Here is a 24,023-nt window from a genome sequence, read left to right as displayed (position 1 = left end):
GCGACTTCAGACTATATAGTATCACTAGGAGTGTGACCGAAGGGAATGGAAGGAAAGAAGGGATGTATAGCATGAGAGAGGAAATGGGTAGCGGATGTGGAAGAATGCCATGTCGCCGTGTAAAGCCTCAATAAAGACAAGAAGAATAGTAGACAGATTTAAATTCCAGGGTTTAATATTATAGTCTTTTGGTGCTCCACATAAACAATGCTCTACCTTCGGAATTTGAACCGCCTGACACGAATCTCCTCCCTTGATGCCCCACTACCCAATAAATCCTTCACACACAGCAATCAAATCGGCATGAATTATTCAGTGTTGCCAAACAACTCACACATAATCATTTAATGAGTTTCTTCCCTATCTCTTTATACTCTGATCTACTCCGCCGAAGATAAGTTCCCGTCTATAAGGAAAGTTGGCCGGTTTGTCTTTGAACACAAATGTGTCACTATAGACACTGTAATCGTTTGATCGTTAGATTGATGGACTTCGTGGTATTTCTGAGAAAAAACAAACAGGGAATTATGAGATTAACTGTAAACATTCATGGCAATTAGCTTGTTATGAAGCATCTGTCCAAACATCACACAATGTTGCTGTCCCTGGCAGGACTCTATACTGTAACCAAACAAAACAATACAGTTTTTCTGCCCGAGTGATTTTGTTGATGTTTTTTTTTTTTTCCTTTTACGATATGTATTCTATATACATTTGAGTGTGCATTTCAAACATTGCCAAGAAAGTGATTGTGACCTAATGGGCTTCACATGTGATTGAAAACAAAATGAGTGGAACATGTTATTGATGTACACTTCAGTACATTATTGAGGATCCTAGCATATAGAAACAAATTTCCTTTTCTGTGTATTTACATGTATGTAATACAGATGTCCTGTACAAGAATTAAGGGCCAGAGCCGGCTTTACTTCCTGAGGAGGCTCAGCACCTTTGGTGTGTGTAGGACTCTGCTGAACATGTTCTATCAATCAGTGGTGGCCAGCGCAGTGCTGTATGCAGTGGTATGTTGGGGTTAGGGTTAGGGTTGTATCAAGTAAGGCGACAGTAAGAGGCTGAAAAGGCTTATCAAGAAAGCAGGTTCTGTCCTCCTCGGTACCACCTTGGATACTGTGGAGGAGGTGGCCAATAACAGGATCAGGACTAAACTCCTGGCCATCCTGGACAACCCCTCTCTTACTTTAGCAACAGACGTTACATCCAAGTTGCAAAAATGAACGCTATAGGAGATCTTTTCTGCCCACAGCAATAAGACTGTACAACACCTCATCTGGTTGGCTTGACCATAGGCCAGTTAGGATGGGGGACGTGGGATAGTTTTTCAGATCTCTATTAGTAATGTTTGGTTTGGTTTGTCAGTTATTGCCAGACCCATGAAATGGGTAGGCCTACATAAGCAAATGTCGGTCTGTCCGGTTTTTCTCCATAGATGGTCATGATGATGACATGATGATGACATGAGGGAGGGATAGACCGACAGACAAAGCCTTCATGTCATCACAATGACATGACGGCCTACATAAGCAAATGTCGGTCTGTCTGTCTGTCCTGGTTTTCTATATAAAGGGTATATATGATGATGACATGATGATGACATGCCTACAAAAGGCATGATGTCATAAATGATGATGACAGACAGGGGGTCTGGCACAACCAGGTTGACCTGGTCTAGTTTATTAACATTGTAGGTTTAACTTGCTTAGATGCATTTCTTTTTTATATATTTATTTAGATTTTTTTTAATATATTTATTTAGATTTTTTTATATATTTTTTTATATTTATTTATTATCATGATGTGTTTATGAGCTGCTGTAACGCTTGAATTTCCCCTCGGGATCATTAAAGTACCTACCTACCTACCTACCTACCTACCTACCTACCTATTTCAACAACCATCTCTGTTCCTAATATTCCATGATGCATTTCGTTGACGTTGCCATTAGTCCAACGGCCCATTGTTTCTGTTGGTCCGATGGCCCCCATTATATCTAAAGCCCAGCCCTTACCTCACGCTAACCTAACATTTGTACAACTACTGGGACGTCTGAATAATGGGCCCTTCAACTGGCAACTGCCAGGCTGCCATGTCCATAGAGTCCACCCTTACATCAATCTGAGAGTCAGCCAACTTTCTTAAGTCAAGATCGCATGATTGCACGCTGGAGGAAACATTTCAGCACACACAGAAATCCTCACACTGTTACAGCTGCAAGTGGAATGTTAGCCCTTGGCTTGTACTGTAGGAATTGCAGGGGTGAAACCACTTATCTTGTCGACTACACAAACAGTGTCAGTCATTTATTTACACATTGAAAGCCCTGAGGAGAAACAATATGACCTCACTTGCCTTCAAGCCCCAAATACCCGCTCTTAAAGAGAAACATATATATAAAATATCTGTCACAACCCCTACTAGTGCAGGGGTCTTCAACGTGTTCAGGCCAAAGACCCCTTAGTTGAGAGAGAGATGAAGCAGGGACCCCCATGCACAACCTTGTTTTCATAGATTCCATATAGTTTCATCATTTGACAGCACAATCATCAGCGTATTTTGGATTCATGTCAATTTGTGTTTTCAGATATTTAACAACTTGAACCTTTATTACCTAATAAACTTGACCTTTTACTCTGTCTGCTCTTTTCCCTCTCTACACCAAACCTCTTTGCCGGAAATAGCCGATCTACAAGCTCACAACGCCTCGCAGTGCGAGTAAGTAATGATTAGATGCGTCGCTCTGTGTGCGTGAGCGTCTGGTGTGAGGAACGCTGCATGCACGTTCCCTGCGCACATCATTCTCTACAGTAAGATCGACAGGCGACAGGAGGATGATGAGGATCTACAACATTAATTCAACACGTCCAAAATGCCCATTGCTTACTAGCAGGCAGTTTAAATGAGGAGGGACTTTTGGATGGATGCAAAAAGAACAGATCTTCAAGCAAAAGACGTGTTACTGTACTTGCAGCTTAATGTAAACATTTATCCATAATTTTCTCATCCTAGTAAAGCCAGAAAAAAGTATCAAACTCCCTGTAAAATGCAACAGAATACAGGAAATAACATCTACTCTTTTATTTTTTTTCTGGGGGAGGACCCCCGGACCCCCCACCAAAATGATCCACAGTGCTATTAACTACTATACTATATTCAGCCTGCGAGATAAATTTGTAAAGGCAAAGGAAGCGGGTTCACAAGAAGACGAGTGGTGACGCTTTTCCCCGAACCCCCCGAACAGGAGCGAAGTATGAACATCCGACGCTTTTTTTCGGAAAAGATAAAAAATAAAAAAGTTTATTTTTCAACCGAAAAGTTCGGTTCTGTCGAAGTATGGAGAGCCCTGTATTTTGAAGGCCAGAAGGCCATTGCGTAAACACTTCCGGTTTGACGTCATGACGTCATTCAACGGAAGCGATCGTCACCCCATGCCGTTGCTAAAATGGGCGATCGTTGCCTTTGTTATTACGTTATTGTAGCGAGAATCTAATGCCATCCTTGGCTTTAAAAGTGTTGTTTGGAGAAAATGGACATTAAAGATGAGATCCACCGTCGGCCTCCATGTTAAGGGATTACTATTTTGTGCACTATTTTGAGTCCAATCGTGCCAGGACTTTCCAACGGACTGCAGGGTAAGGGTGCCGGCGTTACTCTATATACAGTATTTTACGCGAGTATACTCGGGATCGGCACTCTAAATACTCGAGTATTTTTCACGAGTATACTCGGGATCAGCGTTAAATGAGTTAAAAAGACCAAGGAACCCTTGTCATTTGTGACATGCAATAACTCGCTCGAATATCTATTTACATTTTTGTTTGTACCTTGGCTTTGACTGTTGCAAATTTCAGAGAAGTAACAGCAGGAGGACATCAGTGTCGGGTGACCAAACATAATAGGGCTTGGAGCGCAAAGGGCCTATGTGACATTTTCAGAATTTTACAGGAGAGCAAAAACAAAGTTTTAATTGACTGTAACTATTTTATTAAAAACAACATGCGTAAGCAGTCTGTACTTTTATACATATTAAGCTAAAAGGAATTGATATTTTAATAGTTATATATATAAAAAAGTACAAAACAATTTAAAAAAAATACAAAACTAATACGTGTAAGCTAAAACGTCACTTAGGCCCTTTGCGCTCTAACATTGTATAGCTTTTTGCTTCACGTTTAGGGTCTAAGTGACATTCAGAAAATAATAATACTGGACCAGAGACAGTAACTTGTTAGTAACTGCTCCGATCCACACCAAACTTGGCATGAACACTAATCAGGGGCCTGCCATCAGAGTAGCCACACCAGGGGCCACATTTGGCCCCCAGTTACAAAAACAGAGGCCCCTGGGGGCCCATGGGTGCCAAAAGTGCACCGTTCGTCCAATCTGCGCCAATCTTGGCATGAACATTGTTCAGGGGTCTGCAATGACAATAGTCACATGAGGGGCCACATGTGGCCACCAGGGGGCACAATAGGGGCCAACTCAGGGGCCCCTGGGGTGCTAAAGGTGCACCGTTGCTCCAATCTGCACCAAACTTTGCACAAACACTGTTCAGGGGTCTACCATGACAATAGTCACACCAGGGGCCACCTCACAGGCCTTATCAGGGTCCCCAGTGTACCATATCAGGGGCCCCCAGGGGCCTCGGGTTCCAAAGGCACACCATTGCTCCAATTTGCATAAACTTAGCATGAACACTGTTTAAGGGTCTGCCATGACAATAGTCACACAAAGGGCTTCACCAGGGGCCCCAGGGTGCAAGTGGCCCCTGGGGGCCCCGGGGTTCCAAAGGTGCACCGTTGCTCTGATCTGCACCAAATATGGCACAAACACTGTCCATGGGTCTACCATGACAATAGTCACACCAGGGGTAACCTCACAGGCCTCATCAGGGGCCCCAGTGTACAATATCAGGGCCCCCCAGGGGCCCCGGGGTGCCAAAAGCACACTGTTGCTCTGATCTGCACCAAATATGGCACAAACACTGTCCATGGGTCTACCATGACAATAGTCACACCAGGGGCCACCTCACATGCCTTATCAGGGTCCCCAGTGTACCTTATCAGGGGCCCCCAGGGGCCCCGGGTTCCAAAGGCACACCATTGCTCCAATTTGCATAAACTTAGCATGAACACTGTTTAAGGGTCTGCCATGACAATAGTCACACAAAGGGCTTCACCAGGGGCCCCAGGGTGCCAGTGGCCCCTGGGGGCCCCGGGGTTGTGACTATGCCCTGGTGTGACTATTCTCAGGGCAGAACCCTGGACAGTGTTTGTGACAAGTTTGGTGCGTAATGGGGCAACAGTGCGCCTGTGGCACCCAAAGGCCCCTGGGGACCCCTAATGTGGCCCCTGGGGGCCCCTAATGTGGCCCCTCGTGTGACTTTTGTTGTGGCAAACCCCTGAACAGTGTTTATGCCACGTTTGGTGCAGAGTGGACCAACGGTGCAACTGTGTCATCCAGGGGCCCCTGGGGGCCTTGATTTTGCACCTGGGGGCCACACATGGCCTCTGGTGTGGCCACTCTGAATGCAGACCCCTGATTAATCTTTTTTTGGTGCGGATCAGAGCAGTTTCTGGCAAGTTACTATCTCTGTTCCCTTGTGTTACCCAGGGCCCACCAGGGGCCCTAATGTGGTCCCTGGGGGCCCCACAAGGCCCCTGGCGTGACTATTGTCATGGCAGGCTCCTGAACAGTGTTTGTGCCAAATTTGGGTGCCTATTAGGGCCACGGTGTGTCTGGTTTGGTATTCTACACGTGCACTAAAGCCTTTTGCGCTCCAAGTTCAACTGAAGGGTTTCACATGAGCCTTTTTGGTTTTTAGGCTTTATTTCAAAAAGTAAAAGTTATTATTACGAAAGCTTTTCACCATCTGATAGAGTTCGCAGAGACCTTTAAAATGATGTAAAAAAGTCATTTTTGAAAAAAATGTCACATAGGCCCTTTGCGCTCCAAGCCCTCGATATACAGTAATAATAGTAATAATCGATATACAGTCGATATACAGTCCTTTAAGGTGCAAAGCACCTTAAAGGAGTAGTTCACCCCCAAAATGACTTTTTTCTATTGAGTACTCATGCCATTGAGACTTGAGTTCAACAATATTTTTTAGTTTTAGTCGCATTCCTAAGGCAATAATTTCATTACAATAAAGTTCCCCCATTGATTCCGGATGAGGTCCCCATCCGTATACACCCTGTATACACTTATACTTTATGTTGGTCTGTTGAGTGAGAAAACATTGTTAATATTTAGCTAAACATCTGGGGACCCCCCAAAATAATTTGGGGACCCACAGGTTGAGAACCACTGCACTAGAAGAACCCTGTTTAACGACTTTAACCTTGGTGTCCCTATTTTAGGCTTGCCATTCTCAGTGAAACTTTTCACACATTTTCACAGATAGCAGAAATTGCAGTCTAGGAACAAGCAGATCATCTATTTACTATTTTTGAAGGTGGCTGGCCCAGCCTCATGCATCCATATCTTTCGGTCAACTGAACCGGATCGTTTTCTTTCTTGTATTGAACTTGAAATGCCACGAAAACAGCCAAAAGAAGTTACGGCAGTGAAGCTTATTTTATTGAGTGAGTTTCACAAGTTTTATCAGCTTAAAAGAGGTTCCCAAAATGAGAAGCAAATGCCACTGAAAATGTTATGGTCCTTCATTCAAGCCGTAATGTACAGACAGAAGATGATTGAAAGAGAGAAGAGAGGAAAGATCCGAGGGAAAGGGTGAGAGGGGTGAAAGTGGTGCGAACATTCTGCAATGTATAAACTATGCCTAAACCTAACCCAAACCCTAACCTCAGTAAAACTATGCCTAAACCTAACCCTAAAACCTAACCCTAACCAAATCAGGACTAATGAGATGTAGGACTTATGGGCAGTCCCCGGAGGGTATGTTGACTATGTTCCAGTCAGGTGTCTTGCCCTCCCTTCTCCAAAGACTTTTTTTTATTGATTTGATTGAAGTATGTATTAGAAGTGTCAACAACTATTATTGTAGTGAATCTCTTTGGGCATAATTGACGATGAGCTCTTTAAGACAATAGGGTGCAGGTTTTGGGGTGACGATAACAAAGAGGTCTGTGTGTGTTGTGTTGTCAGTGTGAGTGCAGTGCAATAAATGGACACGTTAGTCTGCGCGCCCAAAGTAAGAAGTTGCAATACCTTAATTATTTCAATCCCTGCAATAACACCTGTCAACCATAACTGTCCAACACAAAAATGTTATGAATAATACTGAGAATACTAATAAACCATCAAAGTACAATACATAAACAAACCCAGGATACATAAAAACATTCAAAGTTTCAAATCCCATCAAGATTTGGCGGGCCCCCTGTAGTAACTCTGAGGACCACCCAGGGGTCCCGGACCCCCTGTGGAAGACCCCTGGTATTTGCAACTACTCCTTTTTGTTTTCAGAGCCCAGCTACAACAACTTTTATGCTTCAATTATGATCTAATTTAACATTGTTCTGGAGCAGGAGCAGAGCGATTACTGAGATAGGCTCAGGGGTCTGTCTGCGGGGTCCCAGGTGAGGAAAGTACTGTTCTGGGAGGTCCCAAAATAGATAACCCCCAGAAAGGGGGTGGGGATCCGAAACATTTTACACCCATCATTTACTCATTCGATTCCTTGACCCAGAAAACATAGGATTGGAATGTTTAATTAAGTTTCTAGGTTGTCTAGTAGCCAAGATAGCACAAAATATGTATTTTATGTCGGCCATTTTGCAGGTGTCTGTGCAAATGGGAACATTGATTTTTGGATTCCCCATGCTCTGAAGATTCCAAAAATGTATAGTTTTACAAATCTCCAAAAAATTCAGACAAAACTACATTTCTTAAAGTGATCCCTGGCTAATACAACAAATATGCCTTAATACATTATAATTGTCCTCTATAACTACAATGTAAAATTAAAAACACCTTAAATATTTTATTTCTTCTAGAAATAGCTAATCTTTCACTCAATAGGGGAAATGCCTGTCGCAAGTTGATGATGTCATAAATGTCATGTGTCATTTTTATGGTATGCATGTGCAAAAAAAAAACACAAACACATTTGAAATATTGATTTGATGCTCATATTAACCATAGGAAGTATTACGTTTGTTTTTATTTGCACATGCATGCCATCAATTCCATAGGGATAGAGCACACATTACATTTATGACATCATCAACTTGCGACAGGCATTTCCCCTATTGAGTGAAAGATTAGCTATTTCTAGAAGAAATAAAATATTTAAGGTGTTTTTAATTTGACATTGTAGTTATAGAGGACAATTATAATGTATTAAGGCATATTTGTCGTATTAGCCAGGGATCCTTTTAATGAAACTGACTATATTGGTAATTTAAGTACATTTTGATACCAATACACTTTTACTTAAGTACATTTTAATTCTGAACAAAGTATTTCTACATTGATACTTTTACTTAAGTAAAGAATGTACTCCCCTCATCAAAAAAAGGAACGGCCTTACTGCGAACCATGTTCATTTCAAAGAGCCATTCAATCGTCTCAATTCGTTCGCGAACATCCCACCTCTAATAGTGGATTATAGTGACACTGAGAGTCACTACACCCTACAACACGTGTAGAGGAAATTGTTGGAAAACGTATGTTGGAAACTGTGATGTGGCACGCATAATGCTGATAGATGAGTTCAGATGTGTTTAGCAAGCTCTTCCCACTAACTCAAAATCAACAGAAAAACAAACTTATATCAATCTGTAGTGATTTTACTCACTACAGTAAGGGGCAACTGGGTCAACTTTAGTTAGACATGTCATGTGCATAATAAATTCAATGTCCAGCCAGCTCTTATATCTTTGGTAACACCATGCAGATTAAAATCACAGTTCAGAAAGATGTTCAAATCCACATAAATCCCTCACAACAAAACATTGAAAGGCAGACCAGGCATGGCACGTGTGGCTCTTCCCAATTGTACACCTGGCCCACCCATTGCCTATATAATTAGTACCCATCCACTACTATACAGTGACCGCTATGCTGCATGAATTTAAATAAACAAACAAAACAAACATCAATTATATTTTGGGCAACGCCATCCAAACGTGAATGAGATAAGACAGGGGAAGCAGTGATAAGCGGTTTGGGACGTGAACATTTAAAGGGCACAACTTGACTTGACAATGGCATTTGTTACCCAAGCCACAGAGAATTATCTGCAAATGAAGTGTCGCTGTCAGTGAGACTCTGTTCTTTGTCAGTCTCTTCTCCTATTCTACCCAGGGACAGCCAAGCGAGGTATCCAGAGACATGCACTAGCGGAAGCAAAGGGGAAGAAAAGGATAGAGGGAATCACATGTTGTGTAATACCATTAGAGCAAGGTTTTTTACTACGGGCCGGGTGTCTATTGTTCCAGTCCGATAAAGCTTTCTCTAACTCACCAAATGCTTTTCTCTCCTTACTGCCTCTGGGATTTCAGATGCATAAAAGATGTCTCGGTTTTGAATGTTTTAGAAAACGCACGGCACAAGTCGAACCTTTTCAATTAAGCTTGTCAAGGTCGCAGTGCAGACAAAGAGCTCTTTGTGTTCATCGGATCAGATGTGAACTACATTAACTGCTGTCTCAAAGGGGTGCTTATGTCATGACATATGGTGCCTTTGAGTGTAAAGGTCAAACAAAATAATAATAATAATAATATAATCTAACACAAATTGCGGGTGTGAATGCACCTTACCCACTGGTCATTCCTATGGGGTTACGCTCAACTTGGTGTGCATGGCAGACAATAACAAACTTCATCAGTCAGTCAGTGATTCAGCCAGGAATCCCCTCTAGAAACATAATATACAATATTAGATTACCCAGTAATCGTTTATGTAAAATGAACCCTAATTTAATATAATAGCTTGGCTTTATTTAGCATTTAATTAACGTAGCAGTGCTAGTGGTGCGTCACATGTCTGCTTCTCTGATGATGCATTGGAGCAGGGGCATTTTATGGTTGCCTATGATGATTTATGGCTTCGATGGTGTTGTCCAAATAAATCTTTTCTTGATGAAAAATGTGTATCACCCAGTCTTGAAGCTCTATCTCATTAATTTGTTATGGATGTCAAAGTAATATAAATAGATGAGAAGTTGTGATACCGTTTCAGAAAAATAGATTATCTCAAAACTAAAAAGTTGCTGAGGCAGAAAACACAGTTATTATCAAAACTCATTTGAATTTTTGGCATTTTCATGTACTATAATAAGGTATTTTTTCTTTCACATATCTGTTGGCATCATGAACTTCATCACTTTTAATCCTATTAGGTGAACAAGCCATGAACAGTATGCACACAGAATTCTGTAATATTTTCAAATCATTTCGAAAACAAAAAATACTTAGGCCTACTCTGCTTGTGTATGATTTATTTGACATACAACAAGGCCCATTTTCTTTACACAGATAACAGATATGATGTGCAACATTATGTTTTTCAGAGCCACACGAGAGGGAGGGAGTCTATCTATTTAACTATTGTGAGATTTTAGGAAGAAGTGTATTTCTCATTTGTTACATCCGAAGGGTGATATTGAAGCTGCAGTGTGCTGAGGGGGATGATAACAGGGAAGCCGAGGAACGCTTTATCAGTATTTACAAAAGAAAGTACAATATTGTGCTGAGAGATGAACACATAGATGCATTCTTAATTGGTCCAGGGGTAGACACAGGTGCCTGGATACCAAGCGTAGAGCTATTCACTGGCACAATGAGATGATGGATGCCACTGAAGATAAAGAAGTATATATATATATATATATATATATATATATATATATATATATATATATATATATATATATGATGTATGAAATGATGAACAACAAACGGAAGAGGAATCACTCACTATTAATGTTGAACAGCCTGTCCCCACAGAGAACAGCAGACAAAGATGACATATTTGGATAAATGGCAAGACGAGTCGGATCGAAGGGGGCTCTTTTCCACACACAGGGAGAGGTCTCGCCTTCCAGCCACGTGCACTGACATGGTCCGACTGTGAGCGGGTTAGCTGTGATTTAGCTCTGAGCTCAGCCAGGATTTACCAGTACAATCCAGCCAACAAAACCCACGCTAGTTCCAGCTTAGCTCAGAAATCACAACATTAAACTGGCTTGTGGCAGCAAGGACACCGATACCATATCCCTCCCCAAAGGAGTTACAACAAGATTGACCGATAAAGAATTAAGGTATTAAATGTAGGGTAATTGATTTCATTTAATGGGTCTATGTTCTGATAGTACTTGTTAGGCTACAGACATTAAGAACATTTGTTCTTTCAGAGTTCTGGGAGGAGGCGGGGGGGCAGAGCAGAGCACAATTCATTCCCGATGGAAGTCACATGGTTTGAAGAAGCAAGCTTGCTTCTTGGTTGCACAGAGCATGCTTAGAGCACCAAAGGACTTGCATAGTACAAGCAGTTGTAGGCAGAGCACCCAAGCTGCAACGGGGGAGCCTTGATGAGACAGGAGGGCAGGGTTCAACTGCCAACCAATAGGACAGAAAGGCTGTGATGTGATCCCACACAGCTGTGTTCACTTGTAGTCACTTGTAGTCTGTACTCTACAGCAGCAGAGCCTGTCTGCAGTGACATGAAACCTCCATTTCAGAATGAAAATTATTTTAAGTAAATTAAATTAAAGTTCGTGATTAGAACATGCATAAACATTCGACAATAACAATTAATATAAAAAATATGTCTTGTCTTGTCTTGTCTTGTCTTGTCTTGTCTTGTCTTGTCTTGTCTTGTCTTGCCTTGTCTTGTCTTGTCTTGTCTTGTCTTGTCTTGTTTTGTTTTGTCTTGTCTTGTCTTGTCTTGTCTTGTCTTGTCTTGTCTTGTCTTGTCATACATAGTGACATAGTGATGCCTACACAGATGCAATTGATTAAATGTGCTATTCTTAATAAAATTGAAGCTTTAAAAAAATTAAAAATAAAAATAAAATACTCACATTCGTTGCTTAACTCATTTAATGCCAGCCTATCACCACTAGAGGGCGCCCAGTGACCAGAGAATAATGGAGATATGCTGGTAATGCATGCCCAAGCCCTGGAGCCATGACTTGCCAGAACACTTTCCTTTGTGCATGTACAGGAAGAGAATGAAGTTAGCTTGAAGTTAGCTATTGGCTACCAAGCATTTTAGATTTAGATTTTCGTCAACTTAGCCATGATTAAACCTTGCACACCTAATGCATGGGAGAAGAAACAGAGAAAATGAGCTCTAAAGATCCTGGATTGCATTGGAGTGGATGGTAAATATCAGCAAATATCGGCAAATATCGTCCTCTGTAAACAGAGGACAATGAAATATATATATATTTTTATTAAAAAGCCGAACTAGTTCGGGATCGGCACTCTGGGATGCGATAATAAAGCCGAACTAGTTCGGGATTGGCACTCAATGAGTTAAGTAAAAGTATCAATACTGCAACATAGAAATACTTTGTTACAAGTAAAAGCCAGGAATTTAAAATGTACTTGAGTAAAAGTATTGTGTTGACATCAGAATGTACTTCAAGTACCTGAAGTAATTTTTAAAATAGCAGATCTACAAGCTCACAAAGTGTTGCATGGCGGCACGCTGTGAGCTTGTAGATCCATTTTATGTGTCACCAAAAAGCAGCACTACTCTGCCCACTGCCCACTTCCCACAAAGCATTGTGGGAAATGGATTCTTTTTTGGAAGAGACTTTGATGCAACTTTAAAAGAGCACAGATCATGCACAGAACAAATGTTCTTAATATGTGAGTGTTTGGTCCATAATATATAAGGACTTCTGCCCTATCCCCTGTGAGGAGAAAAAAAAAACAGTTTCAGTAAATTCAGTTTTCCCAGTAGGTGATGGCCTTCCTCCAATCAGGATAGAGTGGGGCCTTCCTCCAATCATGAGCAAGTGGGTGCAAAAGGCCCGCCCCCACTCGATCTTGCTTTTTTCTCCTCACAGGGAATAGGGTGGAAGTCCTTATGGACCAAACACTCTATAGCAGGGGTCGGCAACCTTTTTGACATGAAGTGCCATATTTTCATTTTCTTGATGGTCAGTGTGCCATGTCAATATTTATTTTAAGACATCACATCAAAATGTCATATTTCCAATTGATTTGGTCAGGACATAAATAACAACCTTTATTTTTTCTTCTTTTGAAGATAGATATTCTTTTACATTAGGATGTAGGCCTAGTGATTATTAGACTGCAATAACAAGCAATAACCCACTTATCTCCCAGACTCTCTCCCCAGTCAAAGTTATCAGTTTGAATGAATGTAGAATTTTATGCAGGAGGTAGTTTGTAAGATATGAGTGCACTCTCTCACACTTCTGCCAGTGTGCCAGTGATCACGCACGCATGTGCCAATGTTGGCACCCGTGCCTTAGGTTGCCTACCCCTGCTCTATAGTAACTAGTACTATACATATACACATTTTTGTTATTATTTGAATTAAATTAAATCACATATGAAATCGCATATTTTCCACTGTGGTTGGATTAATAGAGGTACCTGGTTCCAGCCAAATGGATTTTAGGCTTTCTCTCAAAAATCTAATCATGTCGATCTCAGTGTCCACCACAGTGGAACGGTGTGGCTCCAGTTTGGATCTTGGACTTCATGCGGCCGGCCTGTGACATAGACATGACATCAATCATTTATGTCGCCCATGGCATCGTGATGTCCACATTTAGTCAAGGTTTCAGCCTCAGTCATTGTACATTTTAAACATTTTTAAAAAAAAGTATAAAACATAAATAATTTGAAGATACATTTGTAGAGGTAATTCTTTGGTCTACTGGCAGCATGCCCAAGAAATGCAGCACTGATCAGTCCAGTGGTTTGCCAGATTTGCTCCGGATACACGTAAACACGTATATAGACTGCTCCTTGGGAGGCATTCTGTTGGGACGGAATCCTCTCTCTTTGCACGTATGCACAATTCTAAAAAGAAAAAGAGAGCCTGGGGCTTTTGCAAAACAAAATAGCGGTATACATACAGAGTAAGCCTACTGTATACAGTATACAGAGAGTGGGGAAGACAGAGCTATAGGTCGGGAGAAAATATCTGCTATTCATGTCATTGCTCAAGCTCTGCTCCACTGAGAACCCACTGATCCGAAAAAAGGAAAAAAAAAAACACATCCAAATGCACTCACTGTGCATTTCAGGGGGTTATGTGATCAATGGGTTCTCAATGGATCTCTGATCAATGGATTTCACAGAGTGAAAATCCATTCGTTGGGTTTATGCAGATATGGAAATTATGTGCTTTACGAGCAGTGATGTAAAGTAACTAAGCAGATTTACTTACTGTACTTAAGTAGGCTACACTTTTGGGTTATTTGTACTTTACTTGAGTGATTCCAATTTCCAACACTTTTACTTCAGCTCCAAGATTTGCATACATTTGAAACCTTGAAATGGGACATTCTGCATAATGAATATTTACTTTTGGTACTTAAAGTACATTTTGATACCAATACTTTTGTACTTTTACTCAAGTACATTTTGAAATTCCGGATGTTTACTTGGAGAGTATTTTCTATATTGCAGTATTGATACTTTTACTTAAGTAAGAAATGTGAGTACTTTTCCCACCACTGTTTACGAGTTCAACGGCATCGGTTACCACAGGCAATCAAGGACTATACATCAGGGGTCTTCAATGTTTTCATGCCAAGGACCCCTTAGCAGAGAGAGAGATGACGCAGGGACCCCCTCTACATATTGTATAAATGTGTGATGGAGATTCTCATCGATTTCATAGAAAGATTCATAGACTTGTTTGACACTTAACCACTTAAAATCTTAAATCGTCGATACTTAGTAAACTTTCACTCTGTACTTGGTCTGCTCTTTTTTACCTCTTATCCAAACCTATTAGCCGAAAATAGCAGATCTAAGAGCTCTCAACGCCTCGTGCTGCGAGGCGTTGAGAGCTTGTAGATCAGCTATTTTTGGCTAAAGTTCTCCTCAAGTGTATAGGGATGCGAGAGTTCAAGTTTTTTCATTTAAAATAATTATCCTATCACACAAGGATTTGGTGGCCCCCCTGTAGTAACTCTGAGGACCCCCTAGGGGTCACGGACCCCCTGTTGAAGACCCCTGCTATACATTATCTATTTATTTATTTCATTTCGCCATCGCTGAGCACAAACGCTCTTTTTCAGCAATGCCCTGCTACACACATTCTTTTTTTTTTTTTAAATTTTTATCCCACGATTTTTGTAACCCATTTTTTCACCCGGTGCCAATTGCCTAAGCTGTGATCCTGGGCTCTACTCTCCCTCTGCCAACCTGGGGAGGGCCCCGAACTGAGCTCATGCTTCCTTCAATGCATGAGGAGTGAGCAGGCCGCTTCTTATCACCTGACAGGGGGAGCTTCCCCGGTTGGACGTAGCGTGTGGAAGGAACACGTTATTCCAACCAGTTCCACTCCCCTCCATCAGGCGCCCCGGCTGGCCAGGGGGAGGCTTTATAGAGACCAGGATTACTGCATGTTTTTGTGAGGGTATCTACCCTAGGAGACACGGGGAGAACATGCAAACTCCACACAGAAAGGCCCTTTTGCCAACCCCACCTAGGGTGTGGGCACTGATGACGCGGAGGAGGGAACACGCCCCCAGCACCCACAGTGTCCCCCGGCGGGAATCGAACCCAGGACCTTCTAGCTGTGAGGCGACAGCACTACTGACTGCGCCACCGTGCCCCTTCTACTACACACATTCTCACCTGGGAGTTGCCCAGTACAACCACTGCAGTTGTTCCACTTAGTAGCTCCACTGGAGCAGCAGGGGGGGGGGGGTTCAAAGCCCCCCCGGGCCGGGCAAAATCAATTGTCGGTAGCTATTGAGGGAGGTCCAGATCCAGATCTTTCCAAAGGATCGAACTGGAAACCTTCCGGCCAAAGAAATTCTAGTCTGCAGAAAAAGTTAGTTTTTCACTGTTGACTTAAATAAAAATAAATATAAAATCTAAAATAAATAAACGTTTAAAAAGAATTACTGAAGGAAAAATTGTCCTGCTGACATTACAAGTCTGTCATGCTTTGATGCTTGTATTTCTATTTTTTAAATGCATTGTGTGAAATCTTATTTTGATTACCTTTAAACTGTTTTCAATTGTGTACTTTTGATTTTATGCTCAGACTTCAAATGGATCCAATCATTTTTAGCCCCTCATCAATCTACACACAATACTCCACAATGACAAAGCAAAACACTGTTTGACTCTGTTGAGGATTTTGTCAATTTATTAAAATAAAATAAAAGACTGTACAATGTCATTTACATAAATATTCATACCCTTCACTTCTTTTAGAAGTCTCTCCCATTCTTCTCTGCAGAATTGCTCACGCTCAAGCTCAGCCAGGCCTGTGTGTCGATTGATGAGGGGAAAAAATGAACTGAATCCATTTAAGATGAAACATAAAAAACTATGGAAAACTTGAAAGGATTTGAAAACTTCCCATATGCATAAGAGAGAGTAGACCATGGGGATAATGAAAATGTATGAAGGCGTGCATAATACACTTCATTCAAATTCAAATGGAGGAACAGATGGTCTATGCAATCCACTGTATCGGCAAAATGTGTTTTGTATTGTATTTTGATTTAACATTTGCCCTGAAAAAATAAATAAATGACAAATACATAACTGGAATGAGGATCCAGGTGGGAGCTAGAAGGAAAGGAACGAGAGGAAAGGTAATTTAAAAAGGTGGGTAAATATAATGTAGAAGGGAACACACATTATTGTCTCTGTGAGGCCGAAAAGCCCGTCTGTCCGTCCATCTGTCTGTGAAGAGCTAATCTCTGGCACCGTTGGTGCGATGGCAGTGGAACTGTGCACGTACACTCCCTGGGTGCCAGAACAGAACCTCTTTCACATGGGACTGTTATAGCGCCACCTGGAGGTGGATTTGTGGCAAACACATTTTTAGACAGTACTCCTACAGATTGTGTCCATTTCTATTACACAATAGATTTTCTTTTCTTTTTTCTTTTTCAGATTTTTCATGTTCCATCCTGATTGGCTAAGACTGGCTTTCAAAGTTTGCTGGAGTACTCCGTTTTAACCAAAATGCCCCAAATCATGAACACAGCGTGTGATTTCTGCGAAATTTTGCACGCACATTCTCACTAGGCCAAGCAATAATTGCCACTGAAAAACGTTGTATGCTCACTCCCTAGAGGGCAAGGGAAAACCTTTGCCCTGCATTTTTCCACATCTGCCTTTTACCAGAGCCCAACTTATGTAAAACACATTTTTGATATTGCTCCTTCCAATTTAATCAAAATGTCTCGTAAATCGGTACACATGATCTCTATATCATGTGATCAACACAGATCTGAGACTTTTCATTGCGACCGTCAGGTCGCTGTTACAATCAAAACCTCGACCAGCTGTCCGTCAGTCAGTCAATCTGTCAGTCAGTCTGTCTGTCACACGTCACACTTTTGCCCTGCTCATATCTCTGCACCCGATCCATGCCAAATTTTGCACACACACTCCTTGCCTGCCAAACCACAACCTCCACCCATCAATTCTCACATGGCCCTCTTCTAGCGCCACAATGAGGCTGATTCTTGCAAAACAAATTTTGCCCTAAAATCACGCTGAGACCTGACGGTCGCTTATCTCCCGATTAGGGAGTCTTACTGGTATTCCATCCTGATTGGCTAACATCTAAAGTTTGCAGGGGTGGCCTGTTGTGAACAAAATGTTGCGAATCATGAACGCAGCATCAGATTGCAGTGAAACTGTATGCGCACATTCCCACTATGCTGAGACTGAGGCACTTGAACTTTTTCAAACAGCCTCATGGCGGCGCTATAACAGCCTGGGTTTATGCCCGTGATTGGCTACCATAAACACAGACAGACACACACACACACATAGATAGATAGATAGATAGATAGATAGATAGATAGATAGATAGATAGATAGATAGATAGATAGATAGATAGATAGATAGATAGATAGATAGATAGATAGATAGATAGATAGATAGATAGATAGATAGATAGATAGATAGATGGATGGATGGATGGATGGATGGATGGATGGATGGATGGATGGATGGATGGATGGATGGATGGATGGATGGATGGATGGATGGATGGATGGATGGATGGATGGATGGATGGATGGATGGATGGATGGATGGATAGATAGATAGATAGATAGATAGATAGATAGATAGATAGATAGATTGATTTATATTTTTCATATTCATGGTTGGCTAACATTGACATCTAAAGCTTGCAGATGTGGTCACAAGTTCACAGTTAACATACAACAGACATCTCCAAACACTTACCCCTTTAGCCTACATATCATTCCTTTACAATCTCTTCATCACCATTCAACCCACAACATCTACACATTTTACACATCTCCATTATCACTCAATACCAAACAATGCATGCCCACAACCAGCATTCGTCACCTGGCGGAGACCATGTGCTTGGAAGAGCACTGCTTCTAGTTAGAATTATTTTTCTATTTTTCACGACAGTCAGTTTGGGTATTTGATGTTAAGTCAAACTTCATACATGATTTTGCGAAGCATTAAAGGTTGTGATGAATAAACAATACAAAAATCGAGTATTTCACAAAGCGTCACCTTATTAAACTAATGGCCTAAGTCTTTTTTTCAAGGTTTTCAGGAAACACAAAAAACTGTGCCAAATGTAGAATATATTATATTTCTTAATTATTTCAATTCCAAAAAACATGAAAAAATATGACTATTGACATACAAATAAAGGTGTATGTCAATCATGTAACATGTAAGGATAAAATGACTTAGGCCAATATCTGAACATGCCATTTTAACTTAGGCAATTATAAACCTTATTTAGGCCAAATTATTTCTGCAGTAAGTATGTTTTTGTCTGTGAGGGCCCCTAGTAGTCTGTGAGGGCCTACTAGAAGTCTCTGAGGGCCCCTAGTAGTCTGTGAGGGCCCACTAGAAGTCTGTGAGGGCCCCTAGTAGTCTGTGAGGGCCCCTAGTAGTCTGTGAGAGCCCACTAGAAGTCTGTGAGGGCCCCTAGTAGTCTGTGAGAGCCCACTAGAAGTATGTGAGGGCCCACTAAAAGTCTCTGAGGGCCCTTAGTAGTCTGTGAGGGCCCACTAGAAGTCTGTGAGTGCCCATAGTAGTCTCTGAGGGCCCACTAGAAGTCTGTGAGGGCCCACTAGAAGTCTGTGAGTTCCCACTAGAAGTCTGTGAGGGCCCACTAGAAGTCTGTGAGGGCCCCTAGTAGTCTTTGAGGGCAACTAGTAGTCTATGAGGGCCCACTAGAAGTCTGTGGGGGCCCCTAGTAGTCTGTGAGGGCCCCTAGTAGTCTGTGAGGGCCCACTAGAAGTCTGTGAGGGCCAACTAGAAGTCTTTGAGGGCCCTTAGTAGTCTGTGAGGGCAGCTAGTAGTCTGTGAGGGCCCACTAGAAGTCTGTGAGGGCCCCTAGTAGTCTGTGAGGGTCCACTAGAAGTCTGTGAGGGCCTACTAGAAGTCTGTGAGGGCCCCTAGTAGTCTGTGAGAGCCCACTAGAAGTCTGTGAGGGAACCTAGTAGTCTTTGAGGGCAACTAGTAGTCTGTGAGGGCCCACTAGAAGTCTGTGAGGGCCCCTAGTAGTCTGTGAGGGCCCACTAGAAGTCTGTGAGGGCCAATTAGAAGTCTGTGAGGGCCCCTAGTAGTCTGTGAGGGCAACTAGTAGTCTGTGAGGGCCCACTAGAAGTCTGTGAGGGCCCCTATTAGTCTGTGAGGGCAACTAGTAGTCTGTGAGGGCCCACTAGAAGTCTGTGAGGGCCCCTAGTAGTCTGTGAGGGCCCCTAGTAGTCTGTGAGGGCCCACTAGAAGTCTGTGAGGGCCCACTAGAAGTCTGTGAGGGCCCCTAGTAGTCTTTGAGGGCAATTAGTAGTCTGTGAGGGCCCACTAGAAGTCTGTGAGGGCCCACTAGAAGTCTGTGAGGGCCCCTAGTAGTCTGTGAGAGCCCACTAGAAGTATGTGAGGGCCCACTAAAAGTCTCTGAGGGCCCTTAGTAGTCTGTGAGGGCCCACTAGAAGTCTGTGAGTGCCCATAGTAGTCTCTGAGGGCCCACTAGAAGTCTGTGAGGGCCCACTAGAAGTCTGTGAGTTCCCACTAGAAGTCTGTGAGGGCCCCTAGTAGTCTGTGAGGGCCCCTAGTAGTCTGTGAGGGCCCACTAGAAGTCTTTGAGGGCCCCTAGTAGTCTGTGAGGGCAGCTAGTAGTCTGTGAGGGCCCACTAGAAGTCTGTGAGGGCCCCTAGTAGTCTGTGAGGGTCCACTAGAAGTCTGTGAGGGCCTACTAGAAGTCTGTGAGGGCCCCTAGTAGTCTGTGAGAGCCCACTAGAAGTCTGTGAGGGAACCTAGTAGTCTTTGAGGGCAACTAGTAGTCTGTGAGGGCCCACTAGAAGTCTGTGAGGGCCCCTAGTAGTCTGTGAGGGCCCACTAGAAGTCTGTGAGGGCCAATTAGAAGTCTGTGAGGGCCCCTAGTAGTCTGTGAGGGCAACTAGTAGTCTGTGAGGGCCCACTAGAAGTCTGTGAGGGCCCCTATTAGTCTGTGAGGGCAACTAGTAGTCTGTGAGGGCCCACTAGAAGTCTGTGAGGGCCCCTAGTAGTCTGTGAGGGCCCCTAGTAGTCTGTGAGGGCCCACTAGAAGTCTGTGAGGGCCCACTAGAAGTCTGTGAGGGCCCCTAGTAGTCTTTGAGGGCAATTAGTAGTCTGTGAGGGCCCACTAGAAGTCTGTGAGGGCCCACTAGAAGTCTGTGAGGGCCCACTAGAAGTCTGTGAGTTCCCACTAGAAGTCTGTGAGGGCCCCTAGTAGTCTGTGAGGGCCCCTAGTAGTCTGTGAGGGCCCACTAGAAGTCTGTGAGGGCCAACTAGAAGTCTTTGAGGGCCCCTAGTAGTCTGTGAGGGCAGCTAGTAGTCTGTGAGGGCCCACTAGAAGTCTGTGAGGGCCCCTAGTAGTCTGTGAGGGTCCACTAGAAGTCTGTGAGGGCCTACTAGAAGTCTGTGAGGGCCCCTAGTAGTCTGTGAGAGCCCACTAGAAGTCTGTGAGGGAACCTAGTAGTCTTTGAGGGCAACTAGTAGTCTGTGAGGGCCCACTAGAAGTCTGTGAGGGCCCCTAGTAGTCTGTGAGGGCCCACTAGAAGTCTGTGAGGGCCAATTAGAAGTCTGTGAGGGCCCCTAGTAGTCTGTGAGGGCAACTAGTAGTCTGTGAGGGCCCACTAGAAGTCTGTGAGGGCCCCTATTAGTCTGTGAGGGCAACTAGTAGTCTGTGAGGGCCCACTAGAAGTCTGTGAGGGCCCCTAGTAGTCTGTGAGGGCCCCTAGTAGTCTGTGAGGGCCCACTAGAAGTCTGTGAGGGCCCACTAGAAGTCTGTGAGGGCCCCTAGTAGTCTTTGAGGGCAATTAGTAGTCTGTGAGGGCCCACTAGAAGTCTGTGAGGGCCCACTAGAAGTCTGTGAGGGCCCCCTAGTAGTCTGTGAGAGCCCACTAGAAGTCTGTGAGGGAACCTAGTAGTCTTTGAGGGCAACTAGTAGTCTGTGAGGGCCCACTAGAAGTCTGTGAGGGCCCCTAGTAGTCTTTGAGGGCAACTAATAGTCTGTGAGGGCCCACTAGAAGTCTGTGAGGGCCCCTAGTAGTCTGTGAGGGCCCCTAGTAGTCTGTGAGGGCCCACTAGAAGTCTGTGAGGGCCAACTAGAAGTCTGTGAGGGCCCCTAGTAGTCTGTGAGGGCAACTAGTATTCTGTGAGGGCCCACTAGAAGTCTCTGAGGGCCCCTAGTAGTCTGTGAGGGCCCCTAGTAGTCTGTGAGGGCCTACTAGAAGTCTGTAAGGGCCCCTAGTAGTCTGTGAGGGCCAACTAGAAGTCTGTGAGGGCCCCTAGAAGTCTGTGAGGGCCCCTAGTAGTCTGTGAGGGCCAACTAGAAGTCTGTGAGGGCCCCTAGTAGTCTGTGAGAGCCCACTAGAAGTCTGCGAGGGCCCCTAGTAGTCTGTGAGGGCAACTAGTAGTCTTTGAGGGCCCACTAGAAGTCTGTGAGGGCCCCTAGTAGTCTGTGAGGGCCCACTAGAAGTCGTTGAGGGCCTCTAGTAGTCTGTGAGGGCCCACTAGAAGTCTGTGAGGGCCCCTAGTAGTCTGTGAGGGCCCACTAGAAGTCTGTGAGGGCCCCTAGTAGTCTGTGAGGGCCCCTAATAGTCTGTGAGGGCAACTATAGTAGTCTGTGAGGGCCCACTAGAAGTCTGTGAGGGCCCCTAGTAGTCTGTGAGGGCAACTATAGTAGTCTGTGAGGGCCCACTAGAAGTCTCTGAGGGCCCATTGTAGTCTGTGAGGGCCCACTAGAAGTCTCTGAGGGCCCCTTGTAGTCTGTGAGGGCCCACTAGAAGTCTGTGAGGGCCCCTAGTAGTCTGTGAGGGCAACTAGAAAAGAACATTTTTAAGAAATTTTAAGTGTGCCTCCAGCTCGCTAAGTGTGTACAACCTTGTATACATACAACGCTAACCTTTATTACAGTAAAAGTTATAGGGGCAAGGCCTGAACCATGGAAATAACATCTTGAAATGATATGTTCTTGTTTCTTCTCCTGGAAGACGCCATTTTGAAAGGTGTGTTAAAATGGCCTAAGTCATTTTATTATGACTTAGGCAAAATAAAATGGCCTAAGTCTCAGTCTTGACAAAGGCAATTTTTTTAATAGGGTGTAACAGGAAGGCCTTTTAAGTTGGGACTTGGGTGCTTTTACCAGAGGTGGCAAGCATCATCAGGACGTGATTTAGGCCAAAAACTAATTTTCGGAAAAAATGACTTAGGCCATTAGTTTAATAAGGTGACGAAAGGGTTGTTCATATTAGGTGAAATAAAAATAAACATGAATTCAAGGCTTCATGGGTGTGTAATTGATAGAAAATGTTATATTTTGGGGTGGAGGGGAGGCCGGCAGGCGGGTGGACCTCTGATGTCACCATGACTCAGCAATAACCATAAGGGAGCATGCCCATATATGGGCATATGCTGATGACATCAGGGATCTCCATATATGGGCATAAAATATTCAAAAATCAGTTCTAAAAGTTATACATCTCTTTTTTTTCTTTTTCTTCTTTGCGGGTGGGGGGCAAAAGTAATATGTAATTTAATGTAATGTACTCTTCATTCAAAGTAATATATTATTACTTTTTAAGGAGTAGTATGCAATAAAAAAAAACGTATTACTCTCCTGAGTAATACAAACACTGGGCATAAAAGGACAAGGACAATGTGTCAATGTACACACACACACACACACACACACACACACACACACACACACACACACACACACACACACACACACACACACACACACACACACACACACACACACACACACACACACACACACCTGACATTTATCCCTGACTGGGCCTTTCATTTCATTACCATTGTATGAGATGAATTGAACCACATGCATAACCCAGTGAAGTGAGCAGTGTGCAGCTATTCCATTATGCCATGAATTGCTCTCACCCTCCCTTCTCTGTCTTAGCAACGATTTCCCTCAGCACCTGAAGCACCATGCCTGCTTCATCATAATCCTTTTTTCTGACATTCTATTGCAGTTGTATTTATTTGTCAACTGCAAAAAAGTGCCACTTTTCAATTGGTGTCCGTTTCAATTTGTCATCACTTTTTTTCGGTCCTTAATGAATCCATGTTCACATTTATGCTGGGTAAACAACGCTCTAGTGTAATTCCATTACTCTCCGTCCTATAAATAATCCAGATATGTATTACAAATCCAGAACATAAACTTTAAGTTGGTAATTACAAACAGGGTGGTGAATTTAATTAGACTTGCTTTATTAAAAGCTGGCTTTATTAAGGCCATGAATATTACATCGCTGTTTTCCATTAGCGAGCGCGATGTGAGATGTGAGTCATTATGCTTGACTAGAACATAAACAGCTCAAAAGATC

This window comes from Nannobrachium achirus (genome assembly GCF_963921795.1).
Source record: "Nannobrachium achirus genome assembly, chromosome: 23".
NCBI lineage: Eukaryota > Metazoa > Chordata > Actinopteri > Myctophiformes > Myctophidae > Nannobrachium > Nannobrachium achirus.
The sequence above is the reverse complement of the archived record's forward strand: the minus strand, read 5'-3'. Positions refer to the sequence as shown.